Raw genomic sequence first — 14,741 nt, 5'->3', positions numbered from 1 at the left:
AGTAAAATTGGTAAAATAATTAATATCATGTGTTAATATAACTTGAAAAATAAAGTCAAAAAAACAAATATAAATGTAAAGTATAGTGTCAATTAATTAACATTTCTAATTTGTCAACAAGTAACACACGATGAATGAGTCATTTTAACTTAAAATTTAGAGTGGACTTTCTGGGACATGTAAAAAGTGTTAAAATTACGTATTATTTTTTACTGTGTAATTCCATAGTTCATCAAAGATTCAATATTATCTAGTAACGATAATTCAAAAGTCATTCTCTGCAAGTTATAAACTATGTTGCCATCGGAATAATCAGAAGAATCGTAATTATTTGAATTATTACTTACTTAATCGCGGCATACGCAAACACCAGATGCGTTGCAGTATCCTCCTTTGTGTCCTTTGGCGATACAGTGAGCGGCGCAAAAGGAGTGACCACCACCTAAACCATCGAGAAGGTCACAGGTGACCCTACGTACGCGATGGTGTCCTTCGACAGGTGCCATTTTCAAGGATTCGTCTTTATTTGCCAACGGCGACTCCAGGGACACTTTATCTTTATTTAAAATATATAACATTGTCATTATTTTAAAACAAAATCACTTCACAGTAAAAAATTTTGTGTATTTTTGTTAAAAATGGACCTTGTTGAAATTTTTGTGTTAAAAATGTAACATACTTACGTGTTAATTTAACTAATTTTGATTATGTTATCTGATTTTTTTGTGTTAAATTTATATTTAAGTAAATTAAATGTTAAAATAACACATTTTATATTTAATCGTAAGATTAACATAAAAATAATGTAGTTTTGTTAAAAAAAATATTTTTTTCATTTATATTTAACATTATACAGATGTCTATTGTACATACAAAAATGTTAAATTAACATGTTTTTTATTTATATTTAACATTATACAGATGTCTGTTGTACATAAAATTTTTGTTAGCATGTCATCAAACTTTCCTTTATTTTGTATTAAGGCTCCTGGTCCCTGAGCCGAGAACTCCGAAGCGACGGTGGCGACGTACCGTCGCGGTAGAAATAAGAACTCTCTCCTCTCACTCTCTCCAATGGAGAATTCTGTCCTTTCAGTCCTTTGTGACATGTTGACAACCTATTTTGTTGTGCGTGCTATTTCTTTATTATTCGCTCTGTGCTTGTGCTCTAACGTTTAACGTATTCGTGAAAGTCGTAAAATTGGCCGAAAAGTAAGATTTGCACGCGGAAGGAACGTTTTCACCTCCTTTCGATAGTCGTTAAACGGCTGTTTTTCCCGTATGTTTAGGCTTCGTTTTATGGTTGTTTGTTTATTGTCGAGGGAAAAGGGTAGTTTTCGGCCAATTTCGGAAGTGTTCTGAAACAATCTATAGTGATGTTTTATTGAAATGTCTTTTTATTTGAAAATGGCACGCACAACAAAATTGGGTGTTTTCCTCGCCTCGATAGTAAGAATCCAATATGGCCGCGGTGACTACCCAGGAGCCTTAAATTATGGACATAATATTTGTGTCATAATTTGACATATTTACATTATGTTAAATTAACACAAAAATTTGAGTGGACCGTTTGGGACATGTGATTTATGTTATATTTAACACAAATTTTTTTACTGTGTTGAAAAGATTATTTCAACGTGTGATTAAACTTATTATTAATTATTATCACGCATTAAATGACCGATTTTTTTGAAATTGGTGCCAAAATTTTTCTAATTTTTCGGCGATTGCGACGGTAGGTTTAATTTTTTTAAAGAGAAAGCTTTGTTTTCGTGAAAAATTTTGGCACCGGTTTCAAGAAAATCGGTCCTTTAATGCTTCCTCTTGGATCATCCTCAGCGAGTGGAATACATAGGTACACACATACAAACATTTTTTAAAAATTATGATTTTTCGACGTTTTAGAACATTGAAAATCGGTCCATTAATGAATGAGTAATTTGCAAACCGATTTTCTTGAGACCGGTGCTAAAGTTTTTCACGAAAACAAAGCTTTCTCTTAAAAAAATTAAACCCATCGTCGCAATCCCCCAAAAATTAGAAAAATTTTGGCCCCGGTGTCAAGAAAATCGGTAAAACAAAAATCGAACCCCATCACCGCCATCCCCGAGAAATTAGAAAAATTTTGATGACACCTTTTGCAAGAGAATCGGCCCATTAATGAATAAGTAGTTTGCAGTCAGACAGACAGACATTCGACACTTATATATACAGATAAGTGGTATTTAATTTGGAAACAATCAGTTTTAAAAATAAAAAAAGACCAACTAAAATAAATTGCAAGTGCATTTAGCTTATATTAAGTAAAAAACACTATAATTAAGTACTCTTTCCTTTAAAACTTTTCGAGATATAAAAGCAAACATACATACACACCAATCCACAAAAATGCTATAAATTAAAAAATATCACTTTTTTAAAAAAAGAACCGCCAAATTAAATTGCCCTATAGCACTCCTGAGATTTCAAGGAACATGTTGGTATAAGTTTTTTCAAAATCGGTCCAATAGTTTTTAAGTTAATAACGTTCAAACACACATCACCCGTAAGAATTTTATATATTAGTATAGATAAAGAATAAAAGTTATTTTCAACGCGCACTTTAATTTATAAATTGGGAAGTTGTATTCTTGGTATGTCTAAGTTTCAGATTCTATTCCGTACCTTCGATGGGAAGTTTGTGCGCGAAAGCAACCGCAGCCACAACCAAAAGGGCGAACACGTAGATCTTCATTTTGAGAAGTGAGTCGTTGTCGAGCTTCGCAACTATTGAATTTAATTTTGCCGGTATTGAATTTAATTGCTTTATATACCAGTGTAAATGATCATAAATTGCATACTATGTGACAGTGGGGAGATTGGTTTACATTAATAAATACGGCGATTTTTGTTCGAACGGACATCCGTTGGATTTTTCATGTCTAGAGATAAGAGCAAAGTATTTACGTATTTGCTTATAAAAATAGTATATTTGATTACAGCCGGGGAAATCCTAGACAGCACATAAAATTAAAAGATAACGAAAAGATATGTCTATATAAGTTTTGGCTATAATACGACATTTAGTGGAACATAAGACATCTTTTAATTGTCTTTTAGTCGACTTTGGGCCCTATTGAAAAAATGTCTATGCAGAAAATCTGTCATCTTTTAGACATCTTTGTGCTGTCTGGAAATGTTCAAATATATGGGTCACTTGTGTATAGTCACAGAAGCTTCAAAAACATGATAGCATTCTTGAATATAAATAGAATATTTCGCGTTCGAAATAAGCTGCTGTAGTTTATACTCGTACTTAAGGGGATCCTATAGTGGCAGTAATTACCGACATTTAGTTAAAACAAAACCACTTTTAATTGGCTTTACGGAATTGCAAAAATTTGGTCTAGAATTAAAGTACGCACAAAAATGTAGAGGACTAGATCGGTTTTAACTTCCAAAACGAAAAAAAAAAATTAAAAATTTGGGCACATAGAGCTGTCACTGACGACAATATTTGGTTATACAAAAATACTGCAGTTTATATATACAAAATGAGAATCTAGCCCTCTAGGGAAAACATGAAAAACAATATCGTGCAATTACAACTACGATAGAAGTCTAGAAAAAAAGTGTCATTGTTTTAACTTTTATACATGCAAATATACATGCGGAATGACAAGAAGAGCAGTATGGCGTGTAGCGAGAGATGGCGCAGCAATCGAAACAAGGACAGATGCCTCTCGTTAGACAAGGGCAGATATAGGCCGGTAATATAGAAAATGATAGAAAACGAATTAGAACGGAATTAAAAATGTTCGACATTATCGACATCGAGGAAGTTCGGCCTTCACTATAGGATCCCCTTAAAAACAGAAAAGAACATTTAAATAAAAAAATATAATTTTATAAGAAAATATTTCAAAGATTGAACTGATTTTAATTTTTACTGTAAGTCTACCGAACTTTGTTATTTTAAATTTCCATGTGTAAGCGTTGTGTGTGATATATAATTTTAAAATTAATGATGGAATAAAGAAAGATAGATCTGAACGATCTGTTATAATTAGGCAAATTCAAATTATACATACATTTATATTTACATTTACTCCAATAAATAAAGGATTCTTCTCCTTTCGATCTTCTTCGACATTCTTCTCCCTTCTTCGAAGAAAACATTTTTATCGGAACATCCAAGTAATAGTTATTTCCAATTCCGATTATAAAAGTAATTATATACAAACGTAATAATAATAATAATCTTTTAATTATATCGCATATATAATTCGAATGGCATTTAATTTCGCATAATATTTGAACAAATTTAAATTGCTCAATCATACCCAGCGAGAAATGACCCATCGAATTGACGTTGTCTAATTGACGTCGAAATCATCGATATTACATCATATCGAACTAATGCTCGAAAGAAGCTTATTTCGATGTTTGTGCTATATGACATTTTTTAAAAGAAGAAATTATTTGTGATATACATTCATCGTGCCAGACTGTAAACAGGCATATTATGTATTTTCTGTTAAGACATCGATATTTCATCATTTCGATATCGATTCGAAGCTATTTTGATTTGCCTGTCAAATATATAATAACATTGCCATTATATAGAATGCAATATGAATAAAAAATTATATTGTATTGGCAGACATGGATAATGTAAATATTTTATGATTTGAGCATTATAATAATTGCGACACAATATTAATTTTTTTAGGCTTCTATTTCCATTAAATAGTTACTTTATAACTGTAAAAGTCACAACAAAATTCCTGTTTGTAATTTGACAATTTTGAAAATTGAAATATTATATAATAGATACACTTTCAGTACTACATCCGCTCTTTTATTAAACAAGAAGTTAAATTAAGCAACTAATTAAATTGTTAATATTAAATATTAATACAATAAGATATTTGTATTTACATTTATCAAAATAGAAAATAAGTTCAATTATGAAATTAAATATTAATAATTGGACTTATTAAAAATTAAATAATTTGTTCAGATATTGCGCTCGAATTCTTTTCGCGTTTTACAACGCCCGATCGTTTCACATTAGATGGCGCCACTCTCAAGGAGCCCCCGCCTCCTTCCTCACTCGTTAGGTGTCATGGCCGCACTGGCTTGCGTTTCTTCGAACGTGTCGAGTCCGTTACTTCTTTCTTGACGGATTGATCGTTGTGACGCGTGTTCTGGAGACCAACCGAGCGAGAGTCGGATCACCAGGGAGAGCTCACCGCCAGGAAAGGGAGAGCTGCGGCAGCTAGCGTCCGAGAGGGAGGATCGAGGCGAGGAGTCCGGTCCAGCGAGCGGGATTCTCATTGGGACGCCATATTTGAAGACAGACATTAGTCAAAAAAGTACAAGGACCTCTGTGCTAGAGTTTATATACGTCTTGAGATCTAAGAATTACTTTCATTCTTATGGCTCTGGCTTGAAATTCTAGCCCAAGAACCGATCTTATAGACATTAATGCAGAGGCCCCCCTCTCTTTTCATTTTTCTTTCTCCTTTTTTTCATAATCGGTATTACGTTTCAGTAAACATTCGGACTCACATTTTCAGTCAGTAATCCAGACATCTTAATTCCGTCTTGTAAGATCTGGTTTTTTATTTCAGTTCATTTATTTTCTATTCTACTAGACACTACAGAGGCGCGCTTCGCGCGCGCTATTTAGCTTTAACATTACACACAACTGTCAAAATATACGATGACAGCTGCTCATGAAGTAAGCGCACAGCGAGAGAACCAATCGGCATCGCGAAAAAGAGGCAACAATAACCGCGATATATTCGAGTATCGACTTTGTACGCCTTTTTTAGAGAGGGATCTTCAGGACAGATTACTGATTTGGTTTGCTTTTATTTCAACTAATGTAAAAACTTTTTAGTTACTCTCAATTTCTTTCACGTCAACATATTTTCTTTTTTTGTAAAGATAACTACACATAATAAAGACAAAATTGACTTCAAAGGAACTCTCTTTCTGTCGCTCACCTATCTAAGAATTCTAGACAAACCTGCCGTGTTTGCCATTACTTTTTAAACATAATTAAATTAAATAAAAAAATTAAATAATTAAAAATAAATATTAAAGACAGAAAGTAAAAAAGTTTTTATATATAGACACCTATATACAGGCATTATACTAATTATAATTGTATTCAGCAGAAAGCTGCTTTGCAACTGCAGTTATAAAATTCGAGAATTTGATTGGTGTATTTACATTTTTTTTGTATCATATGAACGATCTCGTAGTTAGGCAGATTAAAAATATTTATACATACATACATCCCGATAAATAAACCATACTTCTCTTTTTGACCTGTGCTAGCAGTAGATTTCAAACGCTTGTTGAAGTTATTTTTGTACAACATTTAGTAACAGATATTTTTCAGTACGAGACGTATATAATGGAATTACCGAAAGACTTCAAATCCAACGAGTTGTGGGATCACTTCAAAGAGTTAGAAGATTTGCTCACAAAGTGCAGGCTGTGTGGAGAAAAAATTCGGTCATTCAGTTCACAAAGAGTTATAAAAGAATTAAAAGCCCACTTAAAGATTACACATAAAATATCTGATATAAACCCCTCCATACCGTACAACCTGCGGCATTATTATACGAACTCACCAAATTGTAAAGCAGAATGTAATCAATGTGGTACCATAATATCTAATAGAGAACATTGGAATTTGACATCACATTTAAATAGAAAACATTCCGGCTTCGTAATAAACCAGAGTCAACATGAGTAAGTACACATGTTTCAAGAAATTATTAAAATACTAGAACTTATAAAATACATGTAATGATAAAGCAAGCAATAGTTAAAGAAGATTGAACGATTGAAAGTTTTTATCAGGGCATCCAAGTAATATAATTATTTCCAATTCCAATCATAAATGTGCTTATACAAACGTAATAATAATAATCTTTCAATTATTTCACATATAATTTGAACGAATCTCTCACATTCATGTTTTTCTATCTATCATATATGTAGACGTATACAATTCAAAAATTTAGATTAGACATTTGTTTGATATTAGTATTGCCAAAACTCGAGTCAAATATATAAAATGTTTAGTTATTGTATGTATTCAAATTAAATAAACTTATTTAAACAAGATCTATAACGATAACTCAAATCTGCTACTTATTTTTTACATAAGTAATGATAATTTTAAATACTAACTCTGACTTACCTACTTTTTAATTACATCACAAAAATAATGTTTTTGTTTAACAATTGAATATTATACACGACTACAACATCTTAAATACTATCATAATTAAAACACCTATTGCATGTTTTGTTTTTAAGCATGTCATATGTGAATGTACAGAAATGTTTGGAGTACTCCAGAATCAATGGTCTCTCTTGAGGATTTCGAATTCGTTGCGTGTGAACAACTGAGTGAAACATTATCTCCACTTGAGGAACTGCAAGCATCGCCTGAGCAAGTAAAAATACAAGAAGACACTGTTGATGAGTAATTATTCGTTTTGCTTATATCATACAATGTAATAATATCCTTGTAGTTAAATATTTACTTTTTTATATTTTATAACTGCAGTATTTTAAATAATTGCTATAACTTTTTTATTTTTCAATTACATCACCAAAATAATATTTTTGTTCAACAATTTAGTAATATACACTACTATAACATACTTAATGCTATCATAATTGAAACGTTTATCACATGTTCTGTTTTTAATTATGCCGTGTACAGATATGTTCCGAGTAACTCAAAATCAACAGTCTCTCTTGCGGATGTCGATCCTCTTATATTAGACCCACTGAATTGAACAATAGCTGCATACAAGGAGGAGTTGTAGGCATCACCTGAGCAAGAGGAAAGACAAAAGGATGTCATTAATAAGTAATTATTTGATCTGATTTTTTCATTATGCGATTTATTCTAACCTTTATTATGTTTCTCTTTCCAATAACAACATTGAATTTGACATAATCTTAATACATAAAATCTTTAAACAAATGACTGTGATAGACAACAATTATTAGAATTATGAATCGATGAAATGTTATAAGTATTTAAATCTAAGAATGATAATTTGTTTTTATAGTTTTATAATATGCATAATTGTAATCTTCCAAACATCAACAAATTTTTCTCTGTTTAATCATCGATATATAAATGTAAAACGACCAATTTTTTTTGTTTAATCATTCCATATATAAAATGCAGAATAACTACCTTAAATCAATGGACTGTAATATAACGGAATATATATACATACTAACAGTAAAGAACTGAAATTACAGCACAATACTAATGTGGCATAAAAGCACATAACAGAGTGATTGCGAGCTAATATCTTCATTCCTTCTATTTTTTCTGACTTCTGCAGCGTAAATCCCCGCGCGGCGTAAATATTGGAGTTTCCCTATAGGTCAGAGATCATTAAAGAGATAATGCGCGTCGCGTTTATTCAAACAGCTGATTATGGACAGAGGCCGTTCGATTTTTGCTGATAATCTGCTCTCATTGCCTGTCAGGTTCTGTCGACAGAACACGAGCTTAATGCGGACATAAATGGCTATGGCTTTAATATGGGATTTTGATCAAGTTTGCTGCCGATCTGCGCGCAAACTACTAACATTTTGCTAATAATACTTTAAGAGGGTTAAGACATATTACACTATTTTTAAATGTCTAAAACATATTTATTACAGATGAATTCGTGGTGCAATCAAAATTAAAAAATAATGTGAGTCATATGCGATATGTCCATCGGTCAAAATCCCAACCCAATCTTCTTAAGTGATCGATTATCGCAGTCGAGAATAATCCTATCCATTTGTCCCTAAAAAATAATAAAATAAAATTTTATTATTAATACAAAATGATTTGATGACGGGCATATTGATTGTCTTTTAGTCAATCGATATTAAATTTATGACATATTCTTAATTAATTCCATAGTTTAACAAGGATTCAATATGATCTATAGTAACAATAATTCGAAAGTCATTCTTTGCAATTGAAAAAATCGTAATTATTCGAATCGTTACTTACTTAATTGCGGCAATTGCAAACACCTTTGGCGTTACAGTATCCTCCTCTGTATCCTTTAAGGAGACAGTGAGCAGCACAAGCGGCGTGACCAACACCTGTACCATCGAGAAGGTCACAGGTGATCCTACGTTCGCGATGGTGTTCTTCCACGGATTCGTCTCCATACATCTTCACCGGCCAATACGCGATGTCCACGAGCACTTCATCTTTATTTAAATCTGTTTAAATTTAAGACATCTTTATTTAAAATATATAACATTATCATTATTTTAAAATAAAATCACTTGAAGATTATTTCAACATGTTATTAAATTTATTATTAATAAAAAGTAAGTAAAAAACAACTTTGAAGAATTATTACGTATTGATGCTTAGTATAGATACATTTAAATATATTTTGAAAGTCATTTTTAACGCGCACTTTAATTTATAAATTGGGAAGTTGTATTTTTGGTATGTCTAGTTTGCGATTCTATACCTTCGACGGGAAGTTGGCGCGCGAAAGTGACCGCAGCCACAACCAAAAGGGCGAACACGTAGATCTTCATTTTGAGGAGTGAGTCGTTGTCGAGCTTCGCAATTATTGAATTTAATTTTGCCGGTATTGAATTTAATTGCTTTATATACCAGTGTAAATGATTATAAATTGCGTAATATGTGACAGTGGGGAGATTAGTTTATAGTGTTAAATACGGTAATTTTTGTTTGAACGAACATCGTTGCACCTTCAATGTCCAAAGATAAGAGCATGTATTTACGTTTTAAAAATAGTACATCTGATTACAGTCGCGAAAATGTTCAAATATATGAATCACCTGTGTAATCATTTTAATTGTATGTATAACAATCGTAACTTGCTTTCATGACTTTTTCTCTGATTAGATCGTTATCATAATATCTTTACGTAATAATATAATATGCGATGATTATAAAATGCATAAAGAATAAGTAAAAGAATTAATTTCAATATTATGTATGTATATATATTTATTCTTATCTTTCAACATATCGTTACATATACAAACCGAGATATAATTTTAAAGATAAACTAAGTAATAGGCTCTCCTGAATAAATCAAATAGGGAATAGTGAGAGAGGCAATCGGAGCCACGCGCGGTAATTATTGCGCAATCAACATATAGTCAATAAGATAAAATATATTGGTCAGCACGTGGCTCCAATTGCCTCTCACTATTCCCTATTTGATTTATTCAGAAGACCCTATACTTAGTTTATTATTATTACACGCAGGCTGAAAAATGCATTATTCGTTTTTCCAAAGTATCAAATATCATTACGGACCTCACGCGGTTAAATCGTTCAAGTTTTGGGTCAAATATAATAAAGTCCTTTATTGATTTGACTGCGCTTGTCGACCGATCGACTATATCATTTTGATCGCTTTTGACCGTTAATATATCGTTTGTAATTTTCATGTATATTAATTTTGTTTACACGCTGAAAATGACACAAAGAAAGTGTCGAAACGAATATGTATTGGCTAATATATTTTATCTTATTGACTATTGGTTGCGCAATAATTACCGCGCGTGGCTCCGATTGCCTCTCTCACTATTCCCTATTTGATAATTTTAAAGTTCTACAAATATGTTTTGCAATTGATTTATGATGATTTCTTGAACTACAATAAGGGGCTACATATACATTTTAGAATAAGAAAAAGTAGTTTTTTTACAATTATTTTTAGTAAAAAATCATTTTTATTGAAAAATCGTTATATATATCTCAATATACTTTTATCTATTACTTCTGTAAGTTTTATTTAAAAATTAAGGATATGGCAGCCATTTCCGTAAGGCGGCTTTTTCTAAAACAACTTTCGCGGTAACTAGAATATCTTCATTGGTTTTTATCTGAAACAAAAATAAAAATTTTTTTCCTCAAAAAGATGAAAAAACTAGTCCTTGTATGACGTAGCCAATTTTAATAATATTCATTTCTCACAAAATGGCGGCCATCTGAATATAGATGTGTGTGTGGTTTTTTACTCAACTACTTTTACTACTACAGATGGATTTGTGGTCGAAATTCCAAAAACTGTGAATTCCAAAAACTGTGAATATACGATATGTCCATCAGTCAAAATCCCAACCCAATCTTCTTTTTAAGTGAACGATTACCGCAGTCGAGATTAACCTAATATTATTTTGTCTCTAAAAAATAATAAAAGAAAATTTTATTATTAATACAAAATGATTTGATGACGGGCATATTGATTGTCTCTTATTCAATCGTTATTAAATCTATGACATATTCTTAATTAATTCTATAGTTTAACAAGGATTTAATTTGATCTAGTAACAATAATTCAAAAGTCATTTTTTGCAAATTATAACCATGTTGTCATCGGAATAATTGAAAAAAATCGTAATTATTTGAATCGTTACTTACTTGCGGCATACGCAAAGACCTTTGTCGTTACAGTATCCTCCTTTGCGGTTTCTGACGATACAGTGAGCATTACAAGCGTTGTGATTACAGGTGAACCTACGTTCGCGATGATGTTCGACAGGTGAGGATTTATCTTCACTTGTCAGCGGCAAATCCAAGATGTCCAGGGGGACTTCATCTTCATTTAAATCTGTTTAAATTTAAGGCATCTTTATTTAAAATATATAACGTTGTCATTATTTAAAAATAAAATCACTTGAAGATTATTTCAACATGTTATTAAATTATTATTAATAAAAAGTAACTAAAAAATAACTTTGAGAATCATCACGTATCGATGCTTAGTATAGATACATTTAAATATATTTTGAAAGTCATTTTCAACGCACACTTTAATTTATAAATTGGGAAGTTGTATTTTTGGTATATCTAGTTTCCGATTCTATTCTTTACCTTCGACGGGAAGTTGGCGCGCAAAAGAGACCGCAGCCACAACCAAAAGGGCGAACACGTAGATCTTCATTTTGAGGAGTGAGTCGTTGTCGAGCTTCGCAACTATTGAATTTAATTTTGCCGGTATTGAATTTAATTGCTTTATATACCAGTGTAAATGATTAGAAATTGCGTAATATGTGACAGTGGAAAGATTGGTTTATATTTATAAATACGGTAATTTTTGTTTGAACGAACATCCTTGCACCTTCAATGTCCAAATATAAGAGCATGTATTTACGTATTTGCTTTTAGAAATGGTATATCTGATTACAGTCGCGAAAATGTTCAAGTATATGGATCACCTGTGTAATCATTTTAATTGTATAATTGATGATGATTATAAAATGCATAAAGAATAAATGAAAGAATTAATTTTAATATTATGTATGTATGTATGTATCTTTATTCTTATCTTTCAACATATCGTTACATCCAAGATATTTAAAGTTCTAAAAATATGTTTTGCAATAAGGGGCTACATTTAGAATAAGGAAAAGTAGTGTTTTTTTGACAATTATTTTTAGTAAAAAAATTTTTTTATTGAAAAATCGTTATATACATCTTAAATTATATACATTTATCTGTTATTTCTGTAAGTTTCATTTAAAAATTAAGGATGTGGCAGCCATTTCCGTGAGGCGGCTTCTTCTAAAACAACTTCCGCGGTAACTAGAATATCTTCATTGGTTTTTATCTGAAACAAAAATAAAAAATTTTTTCCTCAAAAGGTGGAAAAACTATAGTCCTTGTGTGAGCTACGTAGCCAATTTTAATAATAGGGTAGGTAGTTCAAAAATGAACCATGTAAATTTCAGAGGCTTATATCTCTCTCAGTTATTGAGTTGGAGATCTGTGTTTTTGCATACAGTTCATGAATTTAGTTGGCTACATACTGTATAAAATGACTTATATGTCATTTTTGCTTCCTCATAGAGTTTGCTTCCTCATAGAGAAAGCTTTGTGATGGTGAAAAAAAAATTTTTCGAAATTTTGATGGAAATAGGTTTAGAATGTTCCAAAATGTCGAGAAATCATATTAGTAGAAAATGTCCGGAAGTATGTATGTATGTGTGTGTGTGTGCGGATTTTTTTGTACACGCATCTACTTCTACAATTTTTTAGATACCGGGTTGAAATTTTGCACACAAATAGAGTATCATAGAAAGTATGTTCTCCTCTATTTTTCTTAAAATCCGTCGACCGGTATGGATTTTAAGGGGATTTTCATTTTTTAGAAAAGTGTGTTTTACGCTGTAGCTTTCTCAATTTTCTCGATATTTGAGATATCGATCTATTTCTAATTCTATTATATTCTTCAGTTTTTTCTACCCCTATTTCATATATAATTCTTTAAGATTTGGTTGATTAGATCCATTTTTATACGCGATCAAAGGTCCATAATTTTTTTAGAAATATGTGTGGCAAATTTTGAAATATCGGGCTATTTATAGTTTTATTATATTCTTGGCTTAATTGTCTAGATCGGATCATGATCTAAGATCGGTATGATCCAAACAATTAAGTCAAGATCGGGGCATGATCCGGACAATTAAGCCAAGATCGAGGGACGATCCAGACAATTAAGCCAAGATTGGGACATGATTTGAGTCAAGATCGGGGGACGATCCAGACAATTAAGCCAAGATCGGGGCATGATCGATAAAAAATTAATGTATAAATAAAAAAATGGAATAAAATGGAAAAATTAAGAAATATCCGCAATTAGTAAGGATCATTTTAGTAAAATTATTAATTGATTTTTGTAATAGTATAACAGATATTAGTCGCAATAAAGCTTATAATAATAAAAAGAAGTGTGCAAGTAGAAACTTGCACATTGCTTCTTCATAGTCTTTGAGTGTGCAAGTAGAAACTTGCACATTGCTTTCTCATAGTTTTTAAGTGGGCCAGTAGAAACTTGCACATTGCTTCTTCATAGTTCTTAAGTGTGCAAATTATAAATTTGAACATTACTTCCTCACAATTTTCAAGTATGCAAATTATAAATTTGCACGTTGCTTAATCAACATTTTATTTCGCTCATAAAGCTTCCTCTATGAGGAAGCCAAATTAATAAATATCTACTAATAATTATGCATAAAAAAATAGGCTCATAAGAGGAACTTCCTCATAAGAGGAAGCTTTATGAGCGAAATAAAATGTTGATTAAGCAACGTGCAAATTTATAATTTGTATACTTGAAAATTGTGAGAAAGTAATGTTCAAATTTATAATTTGCACACTTAAAAACTATGAGGGGAAGCAATGTACAAGTTTTTACTTGCCCACTTAAAAACTATGCGGAAGCAATGTGCAAGTTTCTACTTGCACACTTAAAGACTACGAGGAAGCAATGTGCAAGTTTCTACTTGTTAAAGTTTAGCCACAATTTCGATTTTTTTAAAACAATGTCAAATGGTTCATTGTGTAGGGGTGTGTACACAATGAACCTAGCCATTTTTAACAATAAACCACATGTTTTATACAGTGAATTGTTAGTGTTATTTTAGTTTTACTATGTTTTAAAATGTTTATTTAGGGAAGAGATAATTATAAGACATGATAAGTAAGATTAGGATAGTACTTTAAATTGAAACTAACTTAATTATATATGTTATGTTTCCATTATTTGAAGCTTACAATCAAAATTATTATTTTTAATCAGACTTTTTCTTACTTAGATTATTATTTATTATAGCAACTAGTCAGTTTAATAAGACTTATAACACAGATAACTGTAGTAAAAAACAAAATGGTTTATTGTAGGCCATATAACATTTTTTATGATAAT

At 31.2% G+C, this 14,741-nt stretch overlaps 2 long non-coding RNA genes across 4 annotated transcripts; one reads left to right on the top strand and one right to left on the bottom strand.

Moving 5' to 3' along the window:
* Positions 1-880: 880 nt before the first annotated feature.
* LOC139776745 (uncharacterized) lies at positions 881-4,014 on the bottom strand. Its single transcript, XR_011719165.1, has 2 exons — positions 2,665-4,014; positions 881-1,487 (listed from the first exon to the last, which is right to left on the bottom strand). It is a non-coding gene; the product is annotated as an uncharacterized lncRNA (long non-coding RNA).
* A 1,102-nt stretch (positions 4,015-5,116) lies between these two features.
* Positions 5,117-9,337, top strand: LOC139776760 (uncharacterized). Of its 3 annotated transcripts, XR_011719171.1 has the most exons (5): positions 5,117-5,357; positions 6,395-6,750; positions 7,346-7,492; positions 7,736-7,885; positions 9,104-9,337. It is a non-coding gene; the product is annotated as an uncharacterized lncRNA (long non-coding RNA). The 3 variants fall into 3 exon arrangements; XR_011719172.1 differs by lacking the exon at positions 6,395-6,750; XR_011719170.1 differs by lacking the exon at positions 5,117-5,357 and having other exon boundaries at positions 5,960-6,750.
* Positions 9,338-14,741: the final 5,404 nt, after the last annotated feature.

The sequence above is a fragment of the Temnothorax nylanderi genome, unplaced genomic scaffold (assembly GCF_030848795.1).
Source record: "Temnothorax nylanderi isolate EJ_2023f unplaced genomic scaffold, tnyl_v1.0 TNYL_tig0127_pilon, whole genome shotgun sequence".
Classification (NCBI taxonomy): Eukaryota; Metazoa; Arthropoda; class Insecta; order Hymenoptera; family Formicidae; genus Temnothorax; species Temnothorax nylanderi.
Note: the sequence above shows the minus strand (reverse complement) of the source record. Positions and strands in the feature narration are given on the sequence as shown.